Below are 25,417 nucleotides of genomic sequence, written 5' to 3'. Positions count from 1 at the left end.
TAGCATTTGAACACGAGCTTTCTGAGTTCTTTCTGCACCAAAATTACGAATTCTTAACGCTTCCCAAACATCTTTCGGTTCTGAATACTTGGCCATCTGAAGCATCACGTCTTCAGGTAGGGTTTGGAAGATAACACCTAAGGCTATAAACTTCTTTCGTTCTTCAATTCCTACACCCTTTTCTTTATCAATCACATCATGCAAACCATTCGCATCCAAGATAATTTTCATCATAACCGACCATGATGCGTAGTTGGTCGAAGTTAATTTCGGTGCTTGCAAAACAAAACTACCCATGGATTCTTTCATTGTTCCTGAGCTCCCTGCTTCTTTATCACCAGCCATATCACAATGCTAACGCGGTCACGAAACACAAAAAAAATCCTAGTTGGGAGAAAACAAACACGACTCCAAGGGTTACAAGTCAAACCCTAATCGCCAAGAAAATAGCCCGCTCTTTTCTTTCTGTGTTTGCGTTCACAATAGGAAAACAAACCACAAACCAATTATTGATTTTCAAGACTTTTTTCACGAACAATATCAATATTACTATGTTAATGTAGGTGGGAGAACCCAAAAAGCAAGAAAGACAATTCTTTCTTTTCAACGCACGAAATCAAAGAAAATAAATAAAGAAATTACTTAATAGTTTTTTTTTCTTCTTGTAAATCTCAAATCAAGCTTCAACGACGGGACTTCCAAAAAATAAAACCTCCTTAAACTTTCTTTTGTCTTTCCTTGGTGACGAACACAAACCACAAAAATGGTGGGGATCTTGACTACCAAACTTCGATCAAACAATGAGCCTAAGTTCCGATACCAATTGTTGGCCCAGACAGATCAAACAATCAGATCAAACGAACAAACAAACAAGCGAACAAACAAACACAAGATATTTGGGGTGACAACCCTCGACTCTTTTCATATAACCAAACGAACATCACGAACATAACAAACTTGCATGGAGAAGAGACTCCTCTTGACTCTCACTTAAATAAAACTAATAATCTAGACTTTATTTATAGACCTATTAAACTTGCTCTCCAAGCCAAACCTAACTTGAGAAATAAGGCAAACTTATTCTAGAATATTCCTAATTAAAATAAACTTACAAAACAAACTCTCAACTTTATTGATAATTCAAGATTATTCTTCATGATTTAGTTTTTTTTTTTTTAGAAAAGCAATTGCATTGTTAACAAACTTTTAATCATGTGTATAATGTTTGATGGTTATAGATTAAAGTTTGTACAAGAACAAATAACGATCATAGTGATGAGGAGAGGTCAATGCTTTAGTCGAAGTTGGAAGCTTAACGGAAGTTTCACCAAAACATGGTGAATGGGCAGCTTTAGGCTCTTATGAGCTGAGCCTAAAGCTCTACCTAGACGTACATGCCATGACACGAGTCACCAACCGCATTCCGGAACTCTACCTCTCACGCATGATGCTTAGTTAGAAAGCTTATCATTAATCGAACATATATACTTTATATATTATTAAATAATGTCCTTTAATTGATTTTTTATTTACAGGAACTCATTAATTATCATTTTTGTACGTATAGGGAATGGATATCACTTGCAAACAAGTTTTTCGCTGATTCGATCGGTCAGTAACCATGGAGATTTGACAATGTTATCCGTTCGTAGATCCGTTGATTATGTGACTGCATGATGATCCCTCGATAATGGCCTTTCATTAACAAAAAAACTGTACACTGAAAGAAAATATACTTTAGTGCAGCTCATGGTCGTGGATGGAATAAAATATTAAAAGTACATAAAAACACTTCACCCTAATTAAGTATAAACTAGACAAAAAAACGCTACCAAACTCTTAATATATAGGTATAAATAAAGTTATCCACTTGTTAGAAAGAAAACGTTATAGGTTTTCTTCTTCTTCTTTTTTTTTTTCCTTTTGGTTTTTTTGGTTTTCAAGATTTCCAAAATATATTTAACCTGTTTGACCTTTCAAAATTCCTACCTTCATGTTGGAAAAAAGAGGCTCAAACTAATATGTGGTGTACGTTCTAAAGAGAATTGGTAAGTGACTAGCTAGCTAGTCTTCAAAGGGATTAAACAGCATCAACCGACTCTATACTTCATTTTTCAGTTAAACCAACTTCTTGCATAATAATAAGTTGTCTTACATAACGGAACTTGCGACATGAAGCAATTCTTATTAGGCTTCTTATTATTGTGATGAGGTTCATCCAAAAGTTGGCATGCTTTTTGGATTAGTTGGATAAGAGGAAACGAGACATATATAATCACTGAAAGTACCTAAACATTATTCGTGCATCCTGCAATTGGAGTTGCACGGACAAAAAAGTTTTTGATGAGCCGGATCGCGTGGGTGTGTGTGTGTGTGTGAAGAGGGAACAAGCATCCCTAGGGCAAGACGAGAGCAGAAGAAGAGAAAGAAAGTCGTCACTCAAGTTGCTTAGTACAATGGTATGCTATGTTATGTATTCGCATATTAAACTTGTATTTACCGGTTTTTATTCCACGTTGTTATATATATGTAATCTATTTACACATAATCTTAGTCCAAGTAAGCGTGCACCTATTTAAGTTGGCCCCTCTATTTCATACATCATGATTAATTCGATAAGAACAAACCATAATGATTATAATTAATAAAGTAGCCCCCCTCTATTTTCATCATTAATAAAAAATTCACTAACAAAACCATACAACAGTCAAAGAAGGTATCCAAATGAAAACAAGTATCTTTTATATTCATATTTTCCCATAAACACCCCACCATCATCCATGTTTGTATTCATAACTACCATAATTATTTAATCACTATGATTCATTAAATCGGTTGAAGGTTTTGAAAATAAGCGCACACAGTTTGGTATTAAAATTTAATACTAATAGAGTAATAGCTGTTATAAAAATTCCGACTAAACGCTGATTATCATTTGTTAATCCTGATTAATCCCATATTAAAACCAGTTAATTTGATTAATCTTCAATTAATCGGTAGCATTCATTCCACCGTCCGACTAGTTATTAGCAATTACTACAACACTAACAGGTATACACCAAGATCACAACATGATATCAGAAAATATTTAAGATATGTATTCTAGACTTCTAGTTATTACCATAGTAATTTACATGTCACACTAAACTTTATCCTTATCCTTCCTTCTAAAAATATCAAACCAAGGGTTTTTTCATATTTTCTAGTGTGAAAATAAGGAAACATTACTGTGGTACATTTAGCACAACTCAATTTTCTGAATCTTACAATTATTGAACTTGAACCCTGGAGGTGGCTGGTATGACTGTTGATTGTTATCAAGTTGATTACTTTAGAAACTCATAGTTTTCTTCATTTTGTTTTGCTGAACATTTATGGGTCCACTAAAATAGGCTCTTGGAGAAGAAATCACCTTATTTTCACTAGGTTTTCTTGAGTGCTGGTGCTTGATCATCTTCTTCGTAGTTGTGTTGATCTCAAGCGTTCCATCGATCTTGGGAATCACGTACCAAGCGATCGATGCACATATAATTGCCAAAGAACGTCCGAAAAATATCAAGAAAAGCATCACCAAAATCACAAACAAAGGTAAGTTATATGAAGGCATCCACCACTCCTCTAACTTACTTCTCAAATTTTGTTTCCATTGATTAACCATAATCATCTTCGTTACCTTATCGACTGATGGTTGTTCATGATGCGCTTCTTTGGTTCCGATCTTAGTACCCTTTGTGACATTACTGACATCCCCAAGAAGTTCTAAATTCTTGTTATGATCCAACGTTGAAACTTGCAACTTAGGAAGTGAAAGAGTACTTTTGAAGTCTTTAATGTTGTTCTGCTTATGATGATCTTTGTCTTGTTTCCTTGGATGATCTTTAAACCTCACAATAATGGGAGTCACATCGTTTGAATTCGAGTACACGAACCGAACAAAAGAGATGTATTGTGACCCCTTTTGGGTGAAGATCTTTCGCTTCTTGTCATCAAGTTCTGCTAAAAGAGCCTCGAATTTGTCAAGCCCGCGGTTCGCATACGGGTTGTTGTTGTTTTCTTTGTTCCTTCTACGACAAAACCTGTTTTTCCTTGATTTTCTTAGAGGGGATGGCCAAAGAACTTCAAAATCATCTTCTTTTGGGGTATTAAAAGAGCCACCGCACATAAAGGACATGGGTCTTTCTTTTGTGGGTTTTCTTGCTTTCAAGATTTTGGGTGTTTTTGTGCATGTGTTTTTCTTCAACTTTTAAGATGTGTTTAAACTCTAATGGTGTTTTTTAAGACCTTTGAGAAGAAAGAAAGAAAGAAAGAAAGAAAGAAAAAGGCGGTCAAGAGACAGGTAGATAAGAATGGTTTGATGGAATTGTTGAAATAGTAAAAGGGCAAAGTTGGAAATTTAGGTTCTTTAAGAAGCTTCTTCTTGGGTGTACGACTTGTGGGAAATGGTGAAACTAAACAATCGTGTAGGTCACTTTAAAATAAAAAAAAAAATAAAAAAAAATAAAAAAAAAAAAAAAATAATAATAATAATAATAATAATAATAATAATAATAATAATACGGTTAGGTAAGAATAGCTGAAAACATGGAGGCCGCTAACACTTCTTTTTTATTCATCCTCTCATGTTAAATAGTTACAAACTGGCCGACTTTTAAGTAAAATAAAAAGTTGACGTAAGTAGAAGAAATGTATATTATTATATGCACTTTCACTTCCTCTCCAAATAATAAAACGACGCTTCTAACTTGTTTAAATTTTCAATCAATAAAAATCAAGTTGTCTGGAGCAACGCTTCAAGTTAAGATTTATATCAGTCGATTCATATTATATGAAATTCAGATAAAACTTACTGAGTTAAGTTTTTTCTTTTTAACGGAAGTCTAATGAGAAAAAAAATAGTGTAAAATGTAAGAGTGGTGGTAAAATATTCTCACATATTGGATTGTTATCAATTAACTGTAAAAAGATGAGATTATTAAAATTTAGTTTTCCTATAATAAATAATATAAAAGTTTAAGTTATTCTTACGTTTATTAGCATATCATCTGTAAACGAGCATATTATTGATTTTTAGAATGAACTCTCCTACTTGTATAAATATACTGAGTTACTTTAAAATTATGAGTGTTGAAATAATTAAACTACAATTGTAAAAGTTAAAGTGGCGCGAATTAATTCTTTTGAAAGTACATTTTTCGTGTTAGGTTTTATGGTAATTATTAGTTTTTGTATATAAGCCGAAGAAGATAATAGTTTTATTACACTTACAGCAATTTTGGATCGAATTATAAAGCTATACGCATTGATATTTATTTATATTATCTTTTATCAATAGTATGTATTCTAAAGACAAAAAAAATGACTATCAAACATTGAGTTTAATAATGTGTCAATTTGTTTAACTACTATTAGAAACCTAAGTATAAACAATCATTCACATTTTGTAAACATAAATAATCAGGACCAAATGATAATGACGTCTGCAAATTTAAAATGCTTCCGGCACTTTCTTTTTCTTTTCATAAACAGTAAATGTTTTGACATCCGGGATCATATTGATAAATAAATCCACCATTACTCTAGTATAACATAACGTAATGTTCTGACCCACCCACCTAGGAGGAAACCCATGACAACCCTTGACTCTACCTAGAACAAATTGTTGCATGTCCGCTCGAGCTTGGATTGGTTTGAACTTGAACTATCTCAGCTCGGCTTTAAAAAAGAATCATGTTAAGTAACCTATTTCCATTTTCCACATCTGAACAAATAAAAGCCATCATGTGCCACCATTGAACAAATTACATCAATCAAATCCATTGTAGTTGGGTTTTTTATTATTAATCAAACCATCATTCTTGCAAAAATGTAACACACTAGATGATTTTCTGACTTCCAAGATGTAGCAACAGAAATACAAATAAGACACGTGAATTTACACCAATACAAATGAAAATTTGTTGAAACGCTTAATACTTAAGCAATAATCATCTTCAATCTTTCCTTTATACACGACATTGCCCCCTTTACACCATGCTCGGAGAGCGAGCGAGCGAGCTTCACGTTTGGGTGTTCTGGGCTCGGCCTGCTTACCAACCGGCCCGAATTTAAGCTTTTCAATCAGTACCCCTTATAAGGCCATCGAAGTAACCATTTGATCCAACAAAAACCAGAGGTCATGGAGAAACAGAGTCAACCAAACAGAGTCAAATAGTCTTGAAGTATTGACTAAACAGTCAACTAGCCAAATCCCACATTAAATCATTATTATCCACTAAACTACCAATAATCATTACAAGAACAAACTCTTTCTTTAAAGTGATGAAACCGATTCGAATCTCTCACGACAATCTCCCGCCCCGTGAACTCACTTGCAAACCTCATAAAATTATGACAGTCAACACAAATCCTTATATTCTTAACGATTCTAATTGTGCGTTTAGAACACTTAAATTCATCACACTTTAACGCAAAAACAAAAGCAAGCTTTTCACTATGATAACTTAATTCCCGATTCTTATCTTCCTCTTCCGAATCCTGCATTACAACATTACTTTCGGGCACATAACCCAACAGTTTTAGCTCTTTAACTAACTCCTCTAAATCCTGACATATGGTCAACCTTTGACAGTGGGTCAACCCGCCAGCTGCAAACTCATGGATCCGGTTCCCGACTTCAATCCAACTCAAACCAGGGTCCTTTTTAACACCGAGCCAGTTCATTTGTGTTCTTAGATCAACCGCTTTACTAAACGTACCATTTAAGCACATTATGTTGGACATTTGTACATACCCGAGTGAACTATTCGGGTCCAAAATTTGTAACTTTTTTGAAGCTAATTCGGCTAGCTCAGACCACTCGGCCCCACCGTGTTTTCTACACGCTCCAAGCATTGCGCTCCATATAACCGAATCGGGTTCGATTGGCATTTCGTTTATGAGCTTTTCAGCTTGTGAAATCCGGCCCGATCGCCCGAGAATGTCGACCATACACGCGTAGTGATCGAGTTGGGGCACAATCTGATACGTTTTCAACATGGATTCGAATATTTTGGTCCCGTCTTCGACTAGACCCGCATGGCTGCAAGCTGATAGGACGGCTACAAAGGTAGTGGGATCGGGTGGTATATCCATTAGGTCAAAGCAATTCAACGCATTTTTGGGTTGACCATGCAACCCATAAATCTTTATCATCGAATTCCAAGAAACTATATCTTTAACAACCATAAAGTCGAAAACTTTCTTCGATTCAAGAACCGACCCGGATCGTCCATACGCATGAATCAACGCGTTTGCAAGCACAGTATCATGTTCAAACCCATACTTTATAATGTGGGAATGGATAACCATCGTGTGTTTATCGGTCACTAAACTCGAACACGCTTTTAACACTATCGAATATGTATGATGATCAGGTATAAAACCATCTTGACATAATTTGGAAAACATTAAAACCGACTTAACAGGATCACGTTCTGCAAAGACAGTTATGAACGCGGTCCATGAAACAATATCCCTCATACCTTCTGTTTCTAAAAACAAATTATAAATATCAGGTATTTGTGCACCAAGATCAGCATAAGCCTTTGCTAATGCAGTTATTACTTCAATTTCTGAAATAAAACTTGTTTTTAAAGCAAGACAGTGTACCTGAAAACAATATCTGAGACATTGGGTGTAATCTTTAACCGTCGATAGTAATGAAAAGATACTAAGAAGAGTTGCACGGTCGAAATTAATAATGGAATTACGCCTCATTTCTGAGAATAAACAAACAGCTTCTTCCCACTTTCCGCTAACTTGAAACCCTGCAATCATCGAGTTATGCGTCACAAGGTTTCTACACTTCAAGTACTTAAACACCATCCACGCTTCATGTGGATCATCATTCTTTGAGTAATCAACGCGTTCGACACGTATGTAAAATCAACAAAACACGTTTTCATCGCGTGCGAATGTACCTGCGTCCCACATTTGTGATCGCAACAACTTAACACGCTAACGTACGCAAATTCGTTCGGGCGACAATCAGATAACATCTGAGAAAACACGCAAAAACAGTCTTGGCATCTGTCGTATTGGGCGTAACCCGAAATCAAGGCGGTCCAAGAAACTACATTTCTGTGAGGCATTTCGTCGAACACCTTGCGTGCGTGATTTAAAAAAGCCGCATTTAGCGTACATGTTGATTAGGTGATTGGATAGGTATATGTTGGGTTTGAAATGGGTATTGTGGGTTTGGGTGTTGAGCATGTGGTGGTGTAGGGTTTGGCCTTGTGTGATGCAGCCATGGCGGGCACAGGCGTGGAAGAAATCGGCGTATGTTTGGTGGGTTTTGGGGGTGTTTGAGGTGAGGAAGAGAGTGAGAGCTTCATTGAGGTGACCATTGGTTAAGAGATAGGTCAGGTTTTGATGGAAGTTGTAAGTGGTGGAGGTGGTGAATGTTCGCCGGAGGTTGAACATGGTGGTAGCTTCATGGGATTAAGTTGTCAAATTATGTCAGCTAGGGACCAACATTATAGTGAGGAGTAAAGATTTGTCGTTTCTTTGGATTAAAAGTAGAATTAAACGGGTGAATCTCATTTGGGAGTCCAGATGCAAATTTTAACTTCCAAGTTTCTCATTGTAATTTTTGTTTTGGAATTTTGTTTCTTAACATTTGTTGTGTTGGGTCTCTTGCTACTCTCTTGAGTGACAATTTCTTTTTCTTGTAATATATTAGTTATTCAAAAAAATGTGTGATTGGGTGTCCGTCTATTCGGGTTGTATAGATCGATTATATTTTAAAATATTGGTTGAGCGTATGCTTTTTGTAGAGACGGGTTATTTTCGTAAAAATGTGATGGTATATATAGACAAGCAGGAACCCCATCAATTTTATTGATTAATCATTGAAGATAAGAATGAAAGTTTTCAAGAGTCATAATCTAATATCCATTTCTTTTGCAAAGTTTGTTATTTAATTTTGATCTTGTTATTATGTTTCCAGGCTTCCAGCACTATTTATAGACTATTGATTTGTTATGAAGTAATTGGATTTAGTCGATTTCTCGTTCTCTTCTTGTGTTGGTTCATAGAATCGTATCAAATGTTGCCCCAAGAAAGGGTCATATAATCATGGACGTTTTACTTATCATAACCAAAATTTACTTTATTCTCTTGAAATAATCGATAATTTAACTCGGGAAATTAACGCGTGAGATCCCTAACCAACACGACATTTAAAATGATATGAGACAATGTGTTGTCGTTGATGGCTAGTTAATCAATAGTGATGTCATTTAGGCGTAGGGAATATCATTAACTAAATCATCAAACATGTGTATAATGGTTTAATTAAATTGCAAATTATTATTTAATCTTTTTTAATAGAAATAAGAGAGATAGTTTGATTGGTTGAACTTGATGCGACCCCACCTATTTCCCCCTTGGCCTCGCTACCCAACCAGCGTCCTAACACCAAAGTAGTCCGACTAAGTTTGATATTTAGTACCATTTATTTCGACAATTAAATTCTTTTTAACTTCTTATTTCCAATAACTTTATTTCAAATTAACAAATGAATGAAGTAGGTAGCAATTGTAAAAGCTAACGCTACACCATATTGAATTCAAAGGTTACAGTCAAAACACTGCAAGATGCAAAATAAAAGAATAAAAAAATAGTGCATGTATATGTTAAATAAACGTTCTTATAAACTCAATAACTATCGTCCAACAAGAAAACTCATGCATTTCACAAGAATACTAGACAACGGAAAACATAGAAGCGAGTATGCAAAATGACATATATATACTTCCACTTCAAACAAACAAGAAAAGACCAAAAACCATATCATCTTCATTTCCTAGCTGTTTTGTCAAGAACCTCGATGTATTTCTTCGGTATTGCATATTGTTCAACCAGATATCTTGCAAGAACATCAATCACCCCGCCTTGAACCAGAACCTCATGTCCCTTTTTCCCTGTTGACAACCACCAAAGCCAATTCTAAAAGGTTATCACTGAACCCGAACACGACCCATTCATGCCAAAGACATCAACCCTAATCCAAACAAACTTAAAATTTGTAACCTCAGTCAAATGGATTGACAGGGGTTATGATTGCAACCTTTTGATTAAGCTAGTCACATGGGCACACCAAAATCAATTTACAGAGGTTATGATTGCGTTTTGCGTAACCCGAACACGACCCATTTAACCCTTTTTATTTAGACAAGTTGGTTGACACTTGACAGCTTGGTGGGTTGTAAATGATATAGAGGGTTGTGATAAACAGGTTGGCAGGTCAGCCATTTAAATAAACAGGTAAAACATTTCAACTTGAACACAACCCGTTTAAGTTAATGAAGTGAACATGGCCCGTTTTAAAAAATAATTGGTTAAACGTCAGCTTGAGCACAACCCATTTAACCAAAGGAGTTGATCAACGGCCCATTTAAAATAGAACAGGCTGAACAGGACCTGTTTAACAGTTTAACTAAAAGAGCTAAAAATGACCCGTCTAACTAGACGAGCTGAACACGGCCCATTTAACTTAACGGGTTGTCAGTTTGTCACCCCTAGTAAATACCTGGCAATTCTGTTACAGAGGTGCTACAAGCAAACTTCTTCTGCAATTCCGATGCCAATGATTCAGCATTGATCAAAAACGATTCCATTCCTGAGAGCTTTGTAACTTTCTTGTTTCCTTGCCTTCTTTCGGTCATAATCTGCATGGGTTTCAAACCACCTTTCCTCACAACAGTTTCATTTCCTCTAGTCACTTGATGGTGTGCTTGCATTCTATTTATAAACGTCGGTGCTAAATCCTTTTTATGTATCTCTGAGGGGTACGTGGAACCCTTTTTAATAGCTCCCTTGAACAATGCATCACATAAAATCGCGTCTAGAACTACAGTTGACTTATTTGTTGGTTTGACCAGGTTTTTTTTTCGATATAAGCTAATACAACTTCACTTGCTTCGGATTGTGTATAAAGTTGGCTTGTATCAGCTCCTACTGATGTGAAAATTGGATTTACATGCACACTCGGTTTGTAAATCTCTATAACCTCCATCATGCTGTTATTTTTTGTTTCGTAAACGGGCTCAGCTGTTGATTCTTTTTTCTCAACTTGTTGCTTTTCGGGTTTGAAGGATGTGTAACCCGGATGCTTGCGGTTGATTGCCAAAACCATAACTTCTTTTTTGTGCTTATCTTCTTTTGATGAAATCTACAAGCAATATGAACTCATTGTAAGACAGTGAAAACAAAATGTAAGCATACACCGATAATTGTGAAGTATACTTGTGCATGTATTTATGGGTATATGTGTGCATGCGCATGTGTTTATAATTATGCGTATTGATGTGTGTATGTATATGTACATGTTAATATACGCTTGAATTAAAAAAGTGAGGAGCCAAGGATCCTCCAAGGCATTTAAGTCCCAAAAGCGCGCATCACGTACACGAGGCGCTGCTCAATGTGCAACCAAATAAGCTTTATTTATAACCAGAAGCCACACGTTTGTCCAACCTTTATATCAAGTAAACCTTTGATAATTTCTTCACCCCTTTGGTTACTTTTACATATATGCCTCCTACAAATCCTAATGTTGACAAAAACTGGCCAACAATGTGATTTTCTCAGCACCCCGCACACCTTTTAAAACCAAGAATGAATATGGATATGCATTTATGTGTATGTCTTAAGACTTATATGTACTTGTATACGTGTATATGCAGAAAAATGACAGTTAGAATGCAAAATACGGTAACACGCAAAAGGTAAAAAGATTACCAGTCCTTCTGAAGATTTGGATTGTAGCCACTTAGATAGCTTTTTGTGTGATGACTTCTTAATATCCAACACGGTACCTGGCGGCCTGCATGGTAACACATGATTCGACCTACACAAAAAAAACAAAAAAAAAAACGATAAGAATAATAAATATATAAGCACAATAAAATGGCCTATTTTGACCCAGGCCATCCCTTTTTGCCACCTCTAAGTTCCCCGATCACACGACCTCATCAATTGAAACCCTTTTGTGCTTCAATATACAAACAGGCAGATAGTACAAGAATCATAATTTCATTCTTACCATAATGTGCTTCCAGCAATAGGAAGATCTTTATCCTTAACGGTTGTATAAAATGCTTGCAGAAGGCATTGGTCCAAAAGTGCATCAACATCCTCAACTGAAAGCATACTTTGCTCCTCAGTAATTCCCTTATCACTTTCCGTCACCTTGAGATCACCAAAATCAGCTGTTACTTGTTGGTCAATATCTGGGTTTGACTGACTATTTGAAGATGAATCAGGATGACTCACTTCTGAGCCATTCATAACCCCTTCTGATTCTCTGTTTTCTGCATCATTTTCATGATCAATTGTGGCATCAGTATCAGATTGCTGAGATGTAATCATCAAAGCGGGATCTTCAAACACAACGTCTTCTAGAAAGCCAGCATTGGGAACATATCGACCTTCCGCTGATTCCCTAAAACGATGTCCATAAAAGAAAATATTGTCACATAAAACCACTACATAATTGCATGTCAATGAGTTACGTGCAGGTAGCAAATGCACCCCCATTTACCAAAAAGTAGGTTAAGTTTGATAATATCCATCGCGTCTTAAATGAAGTCAGAAAAGAACTACTCAAGAAGATTATATTGTGCATTTTAAGAGTAGTTTTTGTATCATATTAAAAGGTTTGTAGAATTGCGTTTGAAATTCATTAGTTGAATTTTTAATGTTGAAACAAACGGAATCTGTTTCTGACTAAGATAATCAGTTTTGGATGATAATTGTCTCACCAAATAACTTAATCATTAAAAGACAAAACAAAAGTTCCTATCCTGTACTTTAACCTACTTTGATCAACTTTTACTCCATCTCCTAAATGGAATCTCCTTTTTTCACAAGAATGTCTTATTATACATAATCACCTTCAAAACACACATCCAAACAACCCCGTAATGCATAGCAAAAAAGTGTTATTCAGCCATCCAGCCTTACCTATGTTAAAAATTACCCATTTTGACAATTACCCAACCAGCCAGACCCTTCTATTTTACTACATGTAATTACCAAAGTGCATCCCTGTAGTGATGACTGATCTTTAAAGCCTTTCCATGAAGACCAGCTTTCATAGCCTCAGAGCTACTCATGCAGGTAGACCCAACCTATCAATATAATAAAAAATAATAATTTTTACACATGCTTGGCATCTACCATTTTTTTATATAAAAACCGGAACACAATAGTATAGATGCTTACAGCAATTGGAGCAGGATTACCAGGAACCACAACAGCCCACGGTTCACCAGCCAAAAACTCAGAGAGACCCTCTGCATCTATATTGATGCCAGGAAACATCAAATCCGCCCCACCGATCACATAACGTGACACCTCACCCCCTTTGAGAACAAAAGCAGGTAGAAGATGAGGAACTTTCCATAGAGCATAAACTGCATTAAATATCAACAACACATAAAAAAGGCCCGTTAATACATGGTTAAGAGACGAGAGATATTCCAACGGATTTAGGTCCCAAAAGCCAAGGCATGAGGCGAGAGCTTTATGCACATGAGGTGTTGCTCTACATACATCCAAATAAGCTTTATTTACAGCCAGAAGCTGCGTCTGTCATCTGTTTTACATATCAAACCTTTTTATCAAGACAACATTTCATAATTTCTCCATCCCTTTGGTTGTACATGAGATACCACCTCAGGCCCGTAAGCCGCTTTCCAGCTCGCCTCACGCCTTAGCTTTTAAAACCAAATGTAAATATAAACACAAAATCTATTGCAGACGAATGAAAACATAAATAAATTCCAAAAATTCAAACCAGAAAAAGAGTCATTTAAAAGCTGTTGACATTTTACAACAATAGTCATTTAAATGTATACCTGTTGGAAAAATAGTAGTGCCTCTACTATCAACATCAAAGAAGATTGGCAATCCACCTTCCAAACTGTAAATAAGGACACGGTTTGGCTGCTTCGAGACGGTTACCTCTACCTACAATAAATAAAATAACAGCATAACATTATTATTGCATAATAATGCATAACGAAAATAACTTGCTTCTATGACCTAATTATTAAGTTCCAAATAGAATCAATTAATCAATCAAATGCCCTAACTTAACCATGATATGGAGCCCTAGAATGAGTAATATGATTACACCGAGTAATTGATTGGATTAAAAAAGGAATCACATCGATACATACATTGATTACGTGATGATAATAATAATAATAATAATAGATATGGAAACGTAAGGGACGGAAAGGAACCTTAGAGGGGATTAAGATGTCGAGGTCGGAATCGGAAGCATTGGGGAAGCGTTCTTTGATTGTTCGCTTCAATTTCTTACGGTCAGCACCTGATAATCGCTGCTGCCATTTTGCTTCCACTGATTTCTTGAACATTTCTTTCTTTCGGTTTCGATTACTGCGAGTGGGAGTGAGCAGCAGGGTATCAAAATGACAGAGAATAGCTTCTATTATTTATATATATTATTAATTACCGCTTTGGTTTGGAGGAGCATTTACTAGTTAGTTTTTAGGGTTATGTATATAATAATATGCAATTAACCCATACTTAACGAAACCTATATAGCCTGAGCTGGCGTCTAATAGAAGCTTTAGTCATCGGACTCGAAACATAACGAAACCGAATTCAGCATAATGATTTAAATTGGGCATATCCTTTAGTCATCGAAACTGAATTCGGTTCTTTTATACAACCTGAAGTCTTCCTGAAATAATATAAAAGTTTCAAATTAAATCATTTTGATCAGTTTCTCCTGTCCGGTCGATATATCACGTCCAAGCTTTTAGTTTGGCATTTAACAAGATTGTACCTAACAATTCAATCCATAACTTTATCAACTTCATCAAAATAAAACGACAAGCTTGAAGAAATAACTCGCTAAAACAATCGTTAAATTATGATATTATGATGCAATCATATTGTTCCAGTTATTTCACAATTTAGTATCTACTTAATTAAATGTTAATTTACGGTGATTTGGTGGTGGTTGTAACAATGAATTGGAATTTAGGATGCGAAGGCCGACAGTGAAGATTGGATACTTTGACGATGCTACCAAATTATGATTTTTGTGCAACTAATTTACGATTGCCTTTTTCTCTCTTTGTAAACACAAAAAGCAAGAAGAAAAGTAAGAGAAGAAGATTGGCTTCATATGCCAACTAAGTAACTAACACCTCAATTAAGAAAAATACTAAAAGTTATATACAGTAGCAATATTCGAGATAATCACCTTTTCACATTTAGTATATATATATATATAATTACAATAAGTATTATAACTATTATGTATATATTTATCCTTTTTTTGTATCGTTATTCTTTTATGCAATTCACAGAATATTAAATTGTAAAACATATTTTATCATTTCAGTAAACACGCTTGTCATTTACCATGTATAAAACAAAAATGACAGGACATGGAGCTTAACAAACTTATATTAACCTTTTATTTTTATTTATTTGAATAATGTATTTAAGAGTACAACAACCACCCGTTTTATATAATAAAAAAACAAAAAATTAGGACAACCCATCTATCCCGGTTTGTTGTCTTCTTACAATGTAGTTTGCATTTCGGTTTAGAACTCTTTAAAACTTGTCAAACACTCAAATAAGACCATGAATACCTCTAAACCGGGGAGATAATGCTATCAAGGGCGTAAAAGAATCCGGCCGCCATAGTTTCTCTGCCACAGCGGCTCTATTTAACCCCCGGAGCATCATCAAAATGACGTGACCATCGACTCAAACTTTGGCCAGTCGGCAGCCTGAGCTATCAGAAAGCGTCCTTCCTCCATAGAAACCGCTTGAGTAAAGACTCTGGAGACGTAGGCCGGTGACCAAACTCTGGAGACGTAGGCTGGTGTACTTGTTCGAGATCTCTGCAATACTGTTTGTATCAGTCAGAACATATGTGCTGCTTTGATTGAAATGTGGAGTTGATGACGCGTTGCAGAACGTTTTAGCAGCAATTTCTAAATAAAGTGGTGGTTTATTAATTAATTTTGTGTGTTTTAATTGTTAGTAATTAAAGTTTACTACTCGATCTGTTTGTTTAAATTTGTCTGGGCGTATTTAATGGACGTTTAATTATCAGTCTGTCTTAAAGCACCTTATCTATACTATTTTAGAAAACAGATCTTGCATATTTGTAAATGTTACACATGGTTTTAGCCACTTTGCTACAGAACTTTGTAATTAATTTCGACTCCAAATGATGCACCTGTTGACATGACTGCCATTGCTGGACTCACAAACGCCAAGACGAGTCCGCTTGAAGTCTTAGTTTCACCACGCTATCATGCACCAAATCAACTATACATGCATGAACGCATACAAAGGAGCCTTGAATTTGTTCTATAATATTCAGGCCGGGTTTCAAAGTTCTAAATCTAGATCCGAAACTAGAAAAGTGTACGTGTTAATTATCTTACGGTTACCATCGTCGTTGCCACAACTGTCACCGCAGACATTGTCGCCTGACTGCCACTGTCGCGGCCTGACTACCACCACCTAACAGATGTCACCCTACCATCGCCATCACACCTGACAACCAATGCTGCCACCATCGCCACCCGCAACCATCTTCTTTGCCACGTGACCACCACCCTTGCCACGGTTACCACCATCGTTGTTGCCGGAGTTTCCACCGTCACCATTGCAAATTTTTTTTGTTTTTTTATTTTTTTATTTTTGGTAAAAATATATATATTTTGTGATTGAAGTATTTTTATCATTTATATTTTACTCCTACATTTTTTGTGGATGCCAAAGAACATAAAGTGATCATTCATATAGGTTAACCAAACAAAACTGATGAATGATAATGATTAATTTCATTCCCTTGTTCATTCAATTCCTTCTCATTCCATTCCCCTCTATTTCATTACCTCTAACTAAACATACCCTAAGTTTGAATTAATCTAACCATTAACACACGCTTGGGGACCCTCTAGAAATTTATTTACTTTCACATTGATTCCTTTATTTGAAATGACACCAACACTTCTGTTTTATTTTGGCCAAAAAACCCATTTCGGCAAAATGTTGATTCTTTTTTTATTTCGATTTTGATATAAATTGTGGAATTTCTTTTATTTAGATTTTTTAAGAATTGGGAGATATTTTTCACTGATCAGATTGTTCACTGTTATTAAATAGTTACATTTTGCCATAAAGCAAGTTGGCATAGGATTGTTGAGTTGGATGTGTAGGTAATTGCTAATCTGTGAAGGTTTTTGATGTGTTTTTTTTATATTACTGTAGGCTTTGTAGGAATATCATGGTCTGTTTGTTTATAGTCATGTTGTGTGTAGATGTATGATGATCTGTGTAGGTGTTGTATATATGTGTATTTTAGATATCATGATTTGTGAAGGTATTTGAAGATTTGTTAATATATATCTTTATTGGTTTATATAAGATTTGTTGTGTAGGGAATGACTATATTGGCGTAGGGGATCTGGGTTAGCTGTGTAGGTCAACTTGGTTAGTAGTGTAGGAACAACTACAATGGTGTAGGGGGCTGTGTTATATGTATACGGTTACTTGGTTACGAGTTAATAATGAATCTTTAATTATGTTCTGTTAATTTAAACTAAGAACTAATAGATAAGGTAGATATGAGGTGATGTATGATGATTATTTTGTGTGTAGAATGTTGGAGTGTGCAGAATATAATGCTATATGTATAGCCACTACTGTACATATACCTTATCGATTGATAACCTAAATGATTATAAATCTATGATGGCATTATATGAAGGACAATTACATGTGTAGGGAAGTTAATATGGTGAAGGTTTGTTATCTATGTTGGATTTTTAGCCACATTTGTCAATTATGTTGGTTGTTGGGATCTTGTGTATGTTTTATACTCGCATGTAGTTTGTGTAGAACTCTAATATGTTTGTGTAGGTTAGATAATTATGATATATGATGTAAGTTTGGTGTGTAGGTAGTTAACTGTAATGGTTAGGTATGAATTTTTTATATGTTATGTATGATGTTGGTTTAATGTGAGGGTTTATTTTGTGACTATGTAGGTTTTATTGTTTGCTGTGTAGGTTTTCTTATGTTGATTGTGTACTTATTTTGGGTGTATATCTTTATTGTGTAAGTAATAATTTAAATGTGTAGGATTTGTTTTTCTTACCGGTTCCGTCGGTTAATTTTTATTAATATTTAGTGTGTTAGACGTAAAAAAATATTTCAATCGTGATCATCGATAGTGTTGGTGCATGTAAGGAAAAACGAAGGTCGAAAGCAAAAAAAATATGGATGATGAATATGTTAATATTGCTTTATAGGATTGTGGTCAAAAGAGTGGAGTCACCAAAGTGGGAAATAGTACTTATCCCTTTATGGACTAAATACAAAACCAAGATTTTGTGCATGGCATAGACCCAAAAGATTCGACACTATGGATGCTCATAAGTTCATAATAACATTTTGGATACTAAAGGCTAAATGTACATTTGAAGTCCGTATGTGTATGTTAAAAACCTCTGTTGTTTACTATGAAACACCGTTTTCCGTTCAGTTTTTAAAATTACTAGTTTTCTATGATTTTGTGTAGGGTTACATACATAAATTAAAAACTTGGTGTTTGAAGTTTAAATTGAAAAATAAAGAACGCACGTTTAGTTTATAATCGATAATACTTAATAGTTATTGAGGATTATTTCATATAAGATATATATGTAGGTTAAAAAGGGCACTCACCATGGTTTCTTCTATTGTAACTAACTAAAGGAAGGCGAATATGAATCGGGAATATGAATAAAAAAGAAATGCATATGTAATTTGGGATTCATTGGGATGAATGCGAGGAGGGGGATTTTTGGATATTTTACATAATCTATGAAATTTGCTACAATTTAATTTTAAAATGTCTAACAATAATTCGTGAGAAGTAATTCATATTTTGGTTTAAAATAAAATAAATAAATAATAGGTAATAATAAATTGTTTGAGGCTATTAATAACTAACAGTTACCAAAAATAAAAAAAATGAGTATATGACTAATATAAAGATATATATGGTTTTAATTAAATAATAATAATAATAATAAATATGTTATTTTGAATGCTTTTGGGAAACATTTATTGGTCATAAAGGAAAGACTTAATTTCAAAACAATAAATATTAAGGATGTCAAAGAATTAATGTTGGGCCCTCCACCAAAAGAACGTACAAGGTAGGCATGTTCAAAACGGTTTGGGATTAGGAACCGGAACCGGTTCCTAACCGGTTCCTATATTCAAAACCCCCTTTTAAACCGGTTCCAGGCTCGAAACGATTAGGGAACCGAACCGGTTCTCCCACCCTCGGACCCCTAACCTATCTAACCGGTTCTTACCGGTTCCTAACCCGGTTCCTGTACCGTAACCGGTTCCAACCGGTTACAGTGTAAAATTTTATTTTTTTTCGTTTTTCGTTTGCGATTTGGATTCTAAACTACGATTCGTATTTGTATAACATGAAAAATAAAAAAAAACAATTAACATAAAAATAAACAATTAACTTATGAAGAAAAGACAACCACTGAAGATGTTTGCCACTGAAGACAACTACTAAAGACAACTACTGAAGGTTGCCACTGATGACAAGTTGACAACTACTGAAGGTTGCCACTGATGATAACTACTGAAGGTTGCCACTGATGACAACTACTGAAGGTTGCCACTGATCACAACTACTGAAGACTGCCACTGATGAGGAATACTCATCAGTGGGAAAGCTCTCATCAGTGGGAACAGTCATCAGTTGAATCAGTGGGAAAGCTGCCACTGATGACAACTACTGAAGGTTGCCACTGATGAGGAATACTCATCAGTGGGAACATTCATCAGTTGCAGAGTTTGTTGTCACTGATGCAAAATATGAATCAATGACACATCAGTTGCAGAGTTTTATCAGTTGGAACATCATCAGTTAAATATGTAACCATTGTACAATGTAAACTTGTTCATTGGATTTGCAATACAAGTGCATTTAGTTTTTTTTTTCGTTTTTCGTTTGCGATTTGGATTCTAAACTACGATTCGTATTTGTATAGCATGAAAAATAAACAAAACAATTAACATAAAATTCATTTTATTTACTTTAAGAAGTTCAAAAAAAAAGGTTACATGTTTTAAAATCTTCAAAAACAAACTAACAAAACATTAAACTTATAAATATAAAGTTGTAACATATTATTTCTAGAAAAGCCTTCTTGTTCGTCGTAATTATTGAGCGGCGACTTCTTCCTCGGAATTACTTGTAGAAATGCCTTCTTGTTCGTCGTGCACTCGAACATCAAGTGGTGTTTCATCTTCGAGAGTGGTTACGTGTTGAATACGATCGATTGAGTCCAAGTGATCCTTTAAGCAAATGCACATCTCCACCGACTCCGAATTTAGTCTTGTTCTTCTCACCGATATTACCCTGCCACTAAGAGAAAAAGCGGATTCCGAAGCTACCGTAGAAGCTTGGACGGTTAGTAAATCACGGGCCATGGTGGCAAAAATCGGAAACTCGGTTTCCTTTACCTTCCACCAAGCCAAAACATCAAAAGTGCCATATTCCTCTTCGGATAAACCGGTAGAGTAATCATTTGCACTATACCTTCCTAGTTCGCTTGAAGGGGTGTTACCCCTTTGTTTTTTAGCCGTTACGTTGCGAACGGTGTTCATAAGGCTAATCATGGGATCTCGTACTCTAGTAGCACTTGAACTTGATGAAGACCCTCCCGGCATAGGCATGTGTATGTTTGACCCATATTTATTTAAATAAAAGTCATACATAAATTTAAAATTCAAGTTAAAATCATTTTTTGCCTCTGTTGAAAAGTTTGGGTCAACTTCATGCATATCTAAGGCTGAAAAAATTTCATCTATAACGCATTCAACCCCCGTAACATTTAACATTGGGTTTAAAGCGGCGGCGCAAGTAAAAACCGGTGGCATTTCAAGAAAGTATTTTTTTAATTTAAACTTCATTGGTAATATGATGTTTGAAAACATTGGACTTTTATTTTCAAATTCTTTAAGATTGTTAACGATTAAAAATAACTCCGAAAGAACCAAGGGACTTGTCGGATAATACGTTCCCGATAGTTTCGTAGTTGATGTTTTAAAAACTTCAAGAAAAGTCGATAAGTCATTGATAATTTCCCATTTCTCATTTGAAAAGGGGATTGCCAAATCATTCTCGGCAAGACTAGAATGAAACATTTGTAAAGTTTCTCTTTGTTTCAAAGCACTTTGAAACATTATGCAAATGGAATTCCATCGATGAGGTACATCCCAATTAGCTCCCAAAGCTTTTCTTCCCGTATCTTTACAAAATTTTCTATATTCCATTTGTCTTTTTTTACTTTTCTTAAAAACTTCATGTATCATTAGTCTAAAATCGTTTATAACCGATGTAACCTCATCCGAAGCAAGTCCGTCTTGCACGATTAAATTAATGATATGTGCAACACACCTTGAGTGAAAAAATACACCATTGCAAATCGGCGTATATTTTAATTTTAATTTATCAACCGCCGATGTATTATTCGATGCGTTATCAAATGCCATTGAAAATATTTTATTTTCTAGTTTATAAGTTTTTATAACATAATCTAAAATTTCAAACAAATTATCTCTCGTATGTGGATACTCAAAGAGTTCGAAAGCAATGGTGCGTTTCATCATTTCCCACGATGACGGGTCTACCCAATGAGTGGTGACACAAAGATAAGATTCGGGTAGACCATGTGGAGCCGATCAAACATCACTAGTTAAGTTTATTCCCGTATTTATATTTTCAAAATATGCAATTAGTACCTCTTTGGCATTTTTCCACAATTTTAAACAATAACGTTTAAGAGTATGACGACTTACGTGAGTGTATTGTGGTTGAAGCGTATCTCGAATCATGGCGGTTAAGCGAGAGTTGTCGAAGTGGCTAAACGGCAAAGCTTCTTGAATCACAAACTTCGCCATACGATCTTGAACTCGATCAATTTGGTATGTAAATATTCTGCCTTCACTATCCATTTGCGTTTGTTGCGAATCGATGTTCTTTTTCAACGCCTTGCAATACGGTTTTTCGATGTGTTTCTTCAAATTTGAATTCGAAAGTGGGTTTAAATAAATCCCACAAAACTTGCACCGAGCCTTCAATGAATGGTCATCACTCAATTCAACCAAATCCCAATTGCACCAAATCTCTTGATTACGATTATGAGGTACAATACGAACGAAACTTGGTTCGGCGTTGGAACCTTGACCAACCGATGATTGTGAGGCAGCCATAACAACAAATATGAATATAGAAGAAGAGAAAACAAGAGATTAGAGAACTCAAAACGTTGTAATAGCGTTTTTTTGTATTTTTTTTGCGTTCGGGTTTGCGTTTTGAGTGTTGTGATGAACCCATGACACCAAATACCTATTTATACTAGTAGTGTAGGGACGGCAAAAAAAACCAAACCCGATGGGGAAAACCGAAACCCGCCCCGAACGGGGCGGGTTCGGGGACACTTAATCGGGGACGGGTCCGGGTTCGGGGTTTCCCCGTTTAAGTTAATCGGGTTCGGGGCGGGTATGGTATAGCCTGTACCCGCCCCGTATACCCGCCCCGTATACCCGTTTAAAACCCGTTTAATTAAATATAATTTTTATATTTATATATAATATATTATTTATTATTTATTTAGAAATGATATATGCATTTCTAAATTTGACCTTTTAGCTTGGTGGAAAACAAATGGTGTCAAGTACCCAAGGTTGCAAAAGATTGCTCGAGATATATTGGCGATTCCAATATCTACCGTTGCTTCCGAGTCCGCTTTTAGTACAAGTGGTAGATTGGTAAGTCCACATCGTAGCCGTCTTCATCCAAAAACATTGGAAGCGTTAATGTGCGCCCAAAGTTGGTTGTTGAATGAAATCAAAGGTAAACAAACATTTTATTTTTTATTTTTAACTTAGCTACTATATAAACTTTTGACTTTTGTGATATGAATATAGCAACTTGTTCAGAAGAATCCGAGGCATATTGCCAAACTATTGAATATGATTGTGACGATGGTATTGAGGTAATACATATATATATGGTTTATCGTTTACATTTTAATATGGTTTAACATTGATTCTTATATAGTTTCCAATTAATATGTTAATGTTTGATTATCATAGCAATCCGGCGTGACAAGTGTTTGAATGGTTGAATGGGTGCGGTATGGACGTGTAAGAAGGATCAATCATGAAGTTAATTTCCGTTGTGATGGGAGAAATAAACATTTTTATGTATTAATAATGTCTTTTGTATGTGTATTGTGTTTGGATATTGAACTTTTTGTGTATTAATATTGTATTGTAATTTTGTATCATTTTCTTACAATCGGGTTTTAAACGGTGAACCCGACGGTTAAATGGGGATCCCCACGGGGAATTTAGCCCGTTTAAAAACCATTTATGCTAGACGGGTTCCCCGAATACCCGCGGTTTTCCCCGAATCCCCGATGGGGATTCCCCGTTTAGTCCCCGCGGGTTTTTAGACGGTTTTGGTAATGTGTTTTATAAACCGGGGCGGGTATGGGATTGGCATTCCCCGCCCCGAAACCGCCCCGTTGTCATCCCTATAGTAGTGGGGTGCTTGGGGGAGCCAAAAAACGGCTATTTTTGACCCCAACGGTCAAAAAACGGCCAAAAAAAACGATTTCCAACGGCTATATTCGATCCAACGGCTAGAACCGGTTAGGAACCGGTTCCGGATGGTTCGGTTCCAGAACCGGTTCCGGTTCGGTTCCGGTTCCTACCCGCCCCCACTCAGAAATGCAAGAACCGGTCACGGATCATCGGGTTGAATCAGATAGGGTCCGGTTCCTACAAAAAACGGGTAGGAACCGGTTCGGGTCCGGTTCAGGTCCACCGGTTCGGTTCCAGGAACCGGTTTCGTTGAACATCTCTAGTACAAGGTACAACAAACTAAAGATAAACAAAGAAAAAGAAGATATTATAACACAATTTTTCAGGCACCTTAATTAGGGATAGTCGGGTAGCGTGCTGGTTTGACGGGCGGCACTAGCTCGGTTACCGACGTTTGATGCTTTGGAAAGAAGAAACATTCCGGTTGCGTCTACTCTTTGCCCGTTTTGCAGTGAAATAGAGGAGACGGTTGAACACATTTTCATTTCGTGTGGTCTGGCTCACTCTTTGTTTGGGTTTATCAAAAGAAAAGGCTAAGGTGTTTTATGCGGTGTGTCTTATGGCGACGTGATGTTTGTGGAAAAAGAGGAATGCCATTGTCCATCAAGGGGTGCTGGTGAATATCTCTAATTTGGTTGAATAAATTAAGGTGCTTGGTTTTCTTTGGATAAAAAACATGGGAAAGAAGATACATCTAACCTGGGAAGAATGGTGTCCGTTCGATGTGTAACCTTGTTTTTGTTTATTTTGTTCTGGTTGGTTTGGTGTTGTTCTTATTTCTAGCTTCTTACTAGTTTAATATATTCAGTTTTGTTGGTCGTTCAAAAAAAAAAAGGAATAGCTGGGTTGCTTCAAAATTTATAGTTTCACATGTGAAACCCGAAATCAATTAGCTTGCTTAAAACAAAAATATAGATAAAACAGGCGTCAACCAAACAAACGAGTTTTGGTAGCCGTATATAGTCATATTTGTTGTTTGCTAGTGGATGGATTGTCTTCGAACCCTTATCGAGATCAAACATATGCCGATGATGGAGCCAAAAATTGAAGTTGTTCAAGTATCAAGTTTTGATTGTGATTATGGTTTTTAATTATGTTTTAACTTTCGATTTTGTTTATATTTGATTTTCTATTTTGTTCAACCTTCTTTTTCTTAAAGGCCAATATTATTAAAACGAAAAGAGAAACCACTTACAAGAGGCAAGCAGCCCAAACAAAATAAAGCAAAATGAATAACATCAACAAAACATACAATCGCTTATAGCGGAAAATTAACAAAATTAAACTTGCACCACTTTTCTCAATCTAGACACGTTCTTTTGCTTCTTTGTTTCACCCATAAGGAGGTCGGCTTAATGTCATTCACTAATTTTGCCATTGCTAAAGGAGCGTTATTAAAAATAGCATCATCCTTGTCAACCATATCATCCAACACGTCACCACCATTATAGATTGAACTACATGACATATTTCTTTACAAATAATATTCTTACTTGGGTTGGCGAGAATCTCTTTCACTGACTCGAAATTAGTTCGTCTAGGATCTTGACCCAATCATGTATTATCGGCCAAATGTCATTAATACCCTTGCAGTCAACAAACAGGTGTTGTGAAGTTTCTACCCCTTCACGTCACCAACTGTAATACCCCGTGTTATAGTGCTGCTGTAGTCGCAATG

The 25,417-nt window shown here is 35.7% G+C and overlaps 2 pseudogenes across 1 annotated transcript; both read right to left on the bottom strand.

Moving 5' to 3' along the window:
* Nucleotides 1-6,081: 6,081 nt before the first annotated feature.
* LOC143558689 (pentatricopeptide repeat-containing protein At1g71420 pseudogene) lies at nucleotides 6,082-8,460 on the bottom strand (annotated as a pseudogene).
* A 1,250-nt stretch (nucleotides 8,461-9,710) lies between these two features.
* On the bottom strand, nucleotides 9,711-14,430 carry LOC143558688 (uncharacterized; annotated as a pseudogene). Its single transcript, XR_013139784.1, has 8 exons — nucleotides 14,292-14,430; nucleotides 13,902-14,013; nucleotides 13,267-13,457; nucleotides 13,078-13,172; nucleotides 12,086-12,484; nucleotides 11,782-11,890; nucleotides 10,571-11,212; nucleotides 9,711-9,962 (listed from the first exon to the last, which is right to left on the bottom strand). The product of XR_013139784.1 is annotated as an uncharacterized LOC143558688 (transcript).
* Between the last annotated feature and the right edge of the window lie 10,987 nt (nucleotides 14,431-25,417).

The sequence above is a fragment of the Bidens hawaiensis genome, unplaced genomic scaffold (genome assembly GCF_021521415.1).
Source record: "Bidens hawaiensis isolate Kalapana, Puna unplaced genomic scaffold, B.hawaiensis_p1.1 tig00019588_1, whole genome shotgun sequence".
Taxonomy (NCBI): Eukaryota; Viridiplantae; Streptophyta; class Magnoliopsida; order Asterales; family Asteraceae; genus Bidens; species Bidens hawaiensis.
This window is presented reverse-complemented; position numbering and strand designations above follow the sequence as displayed.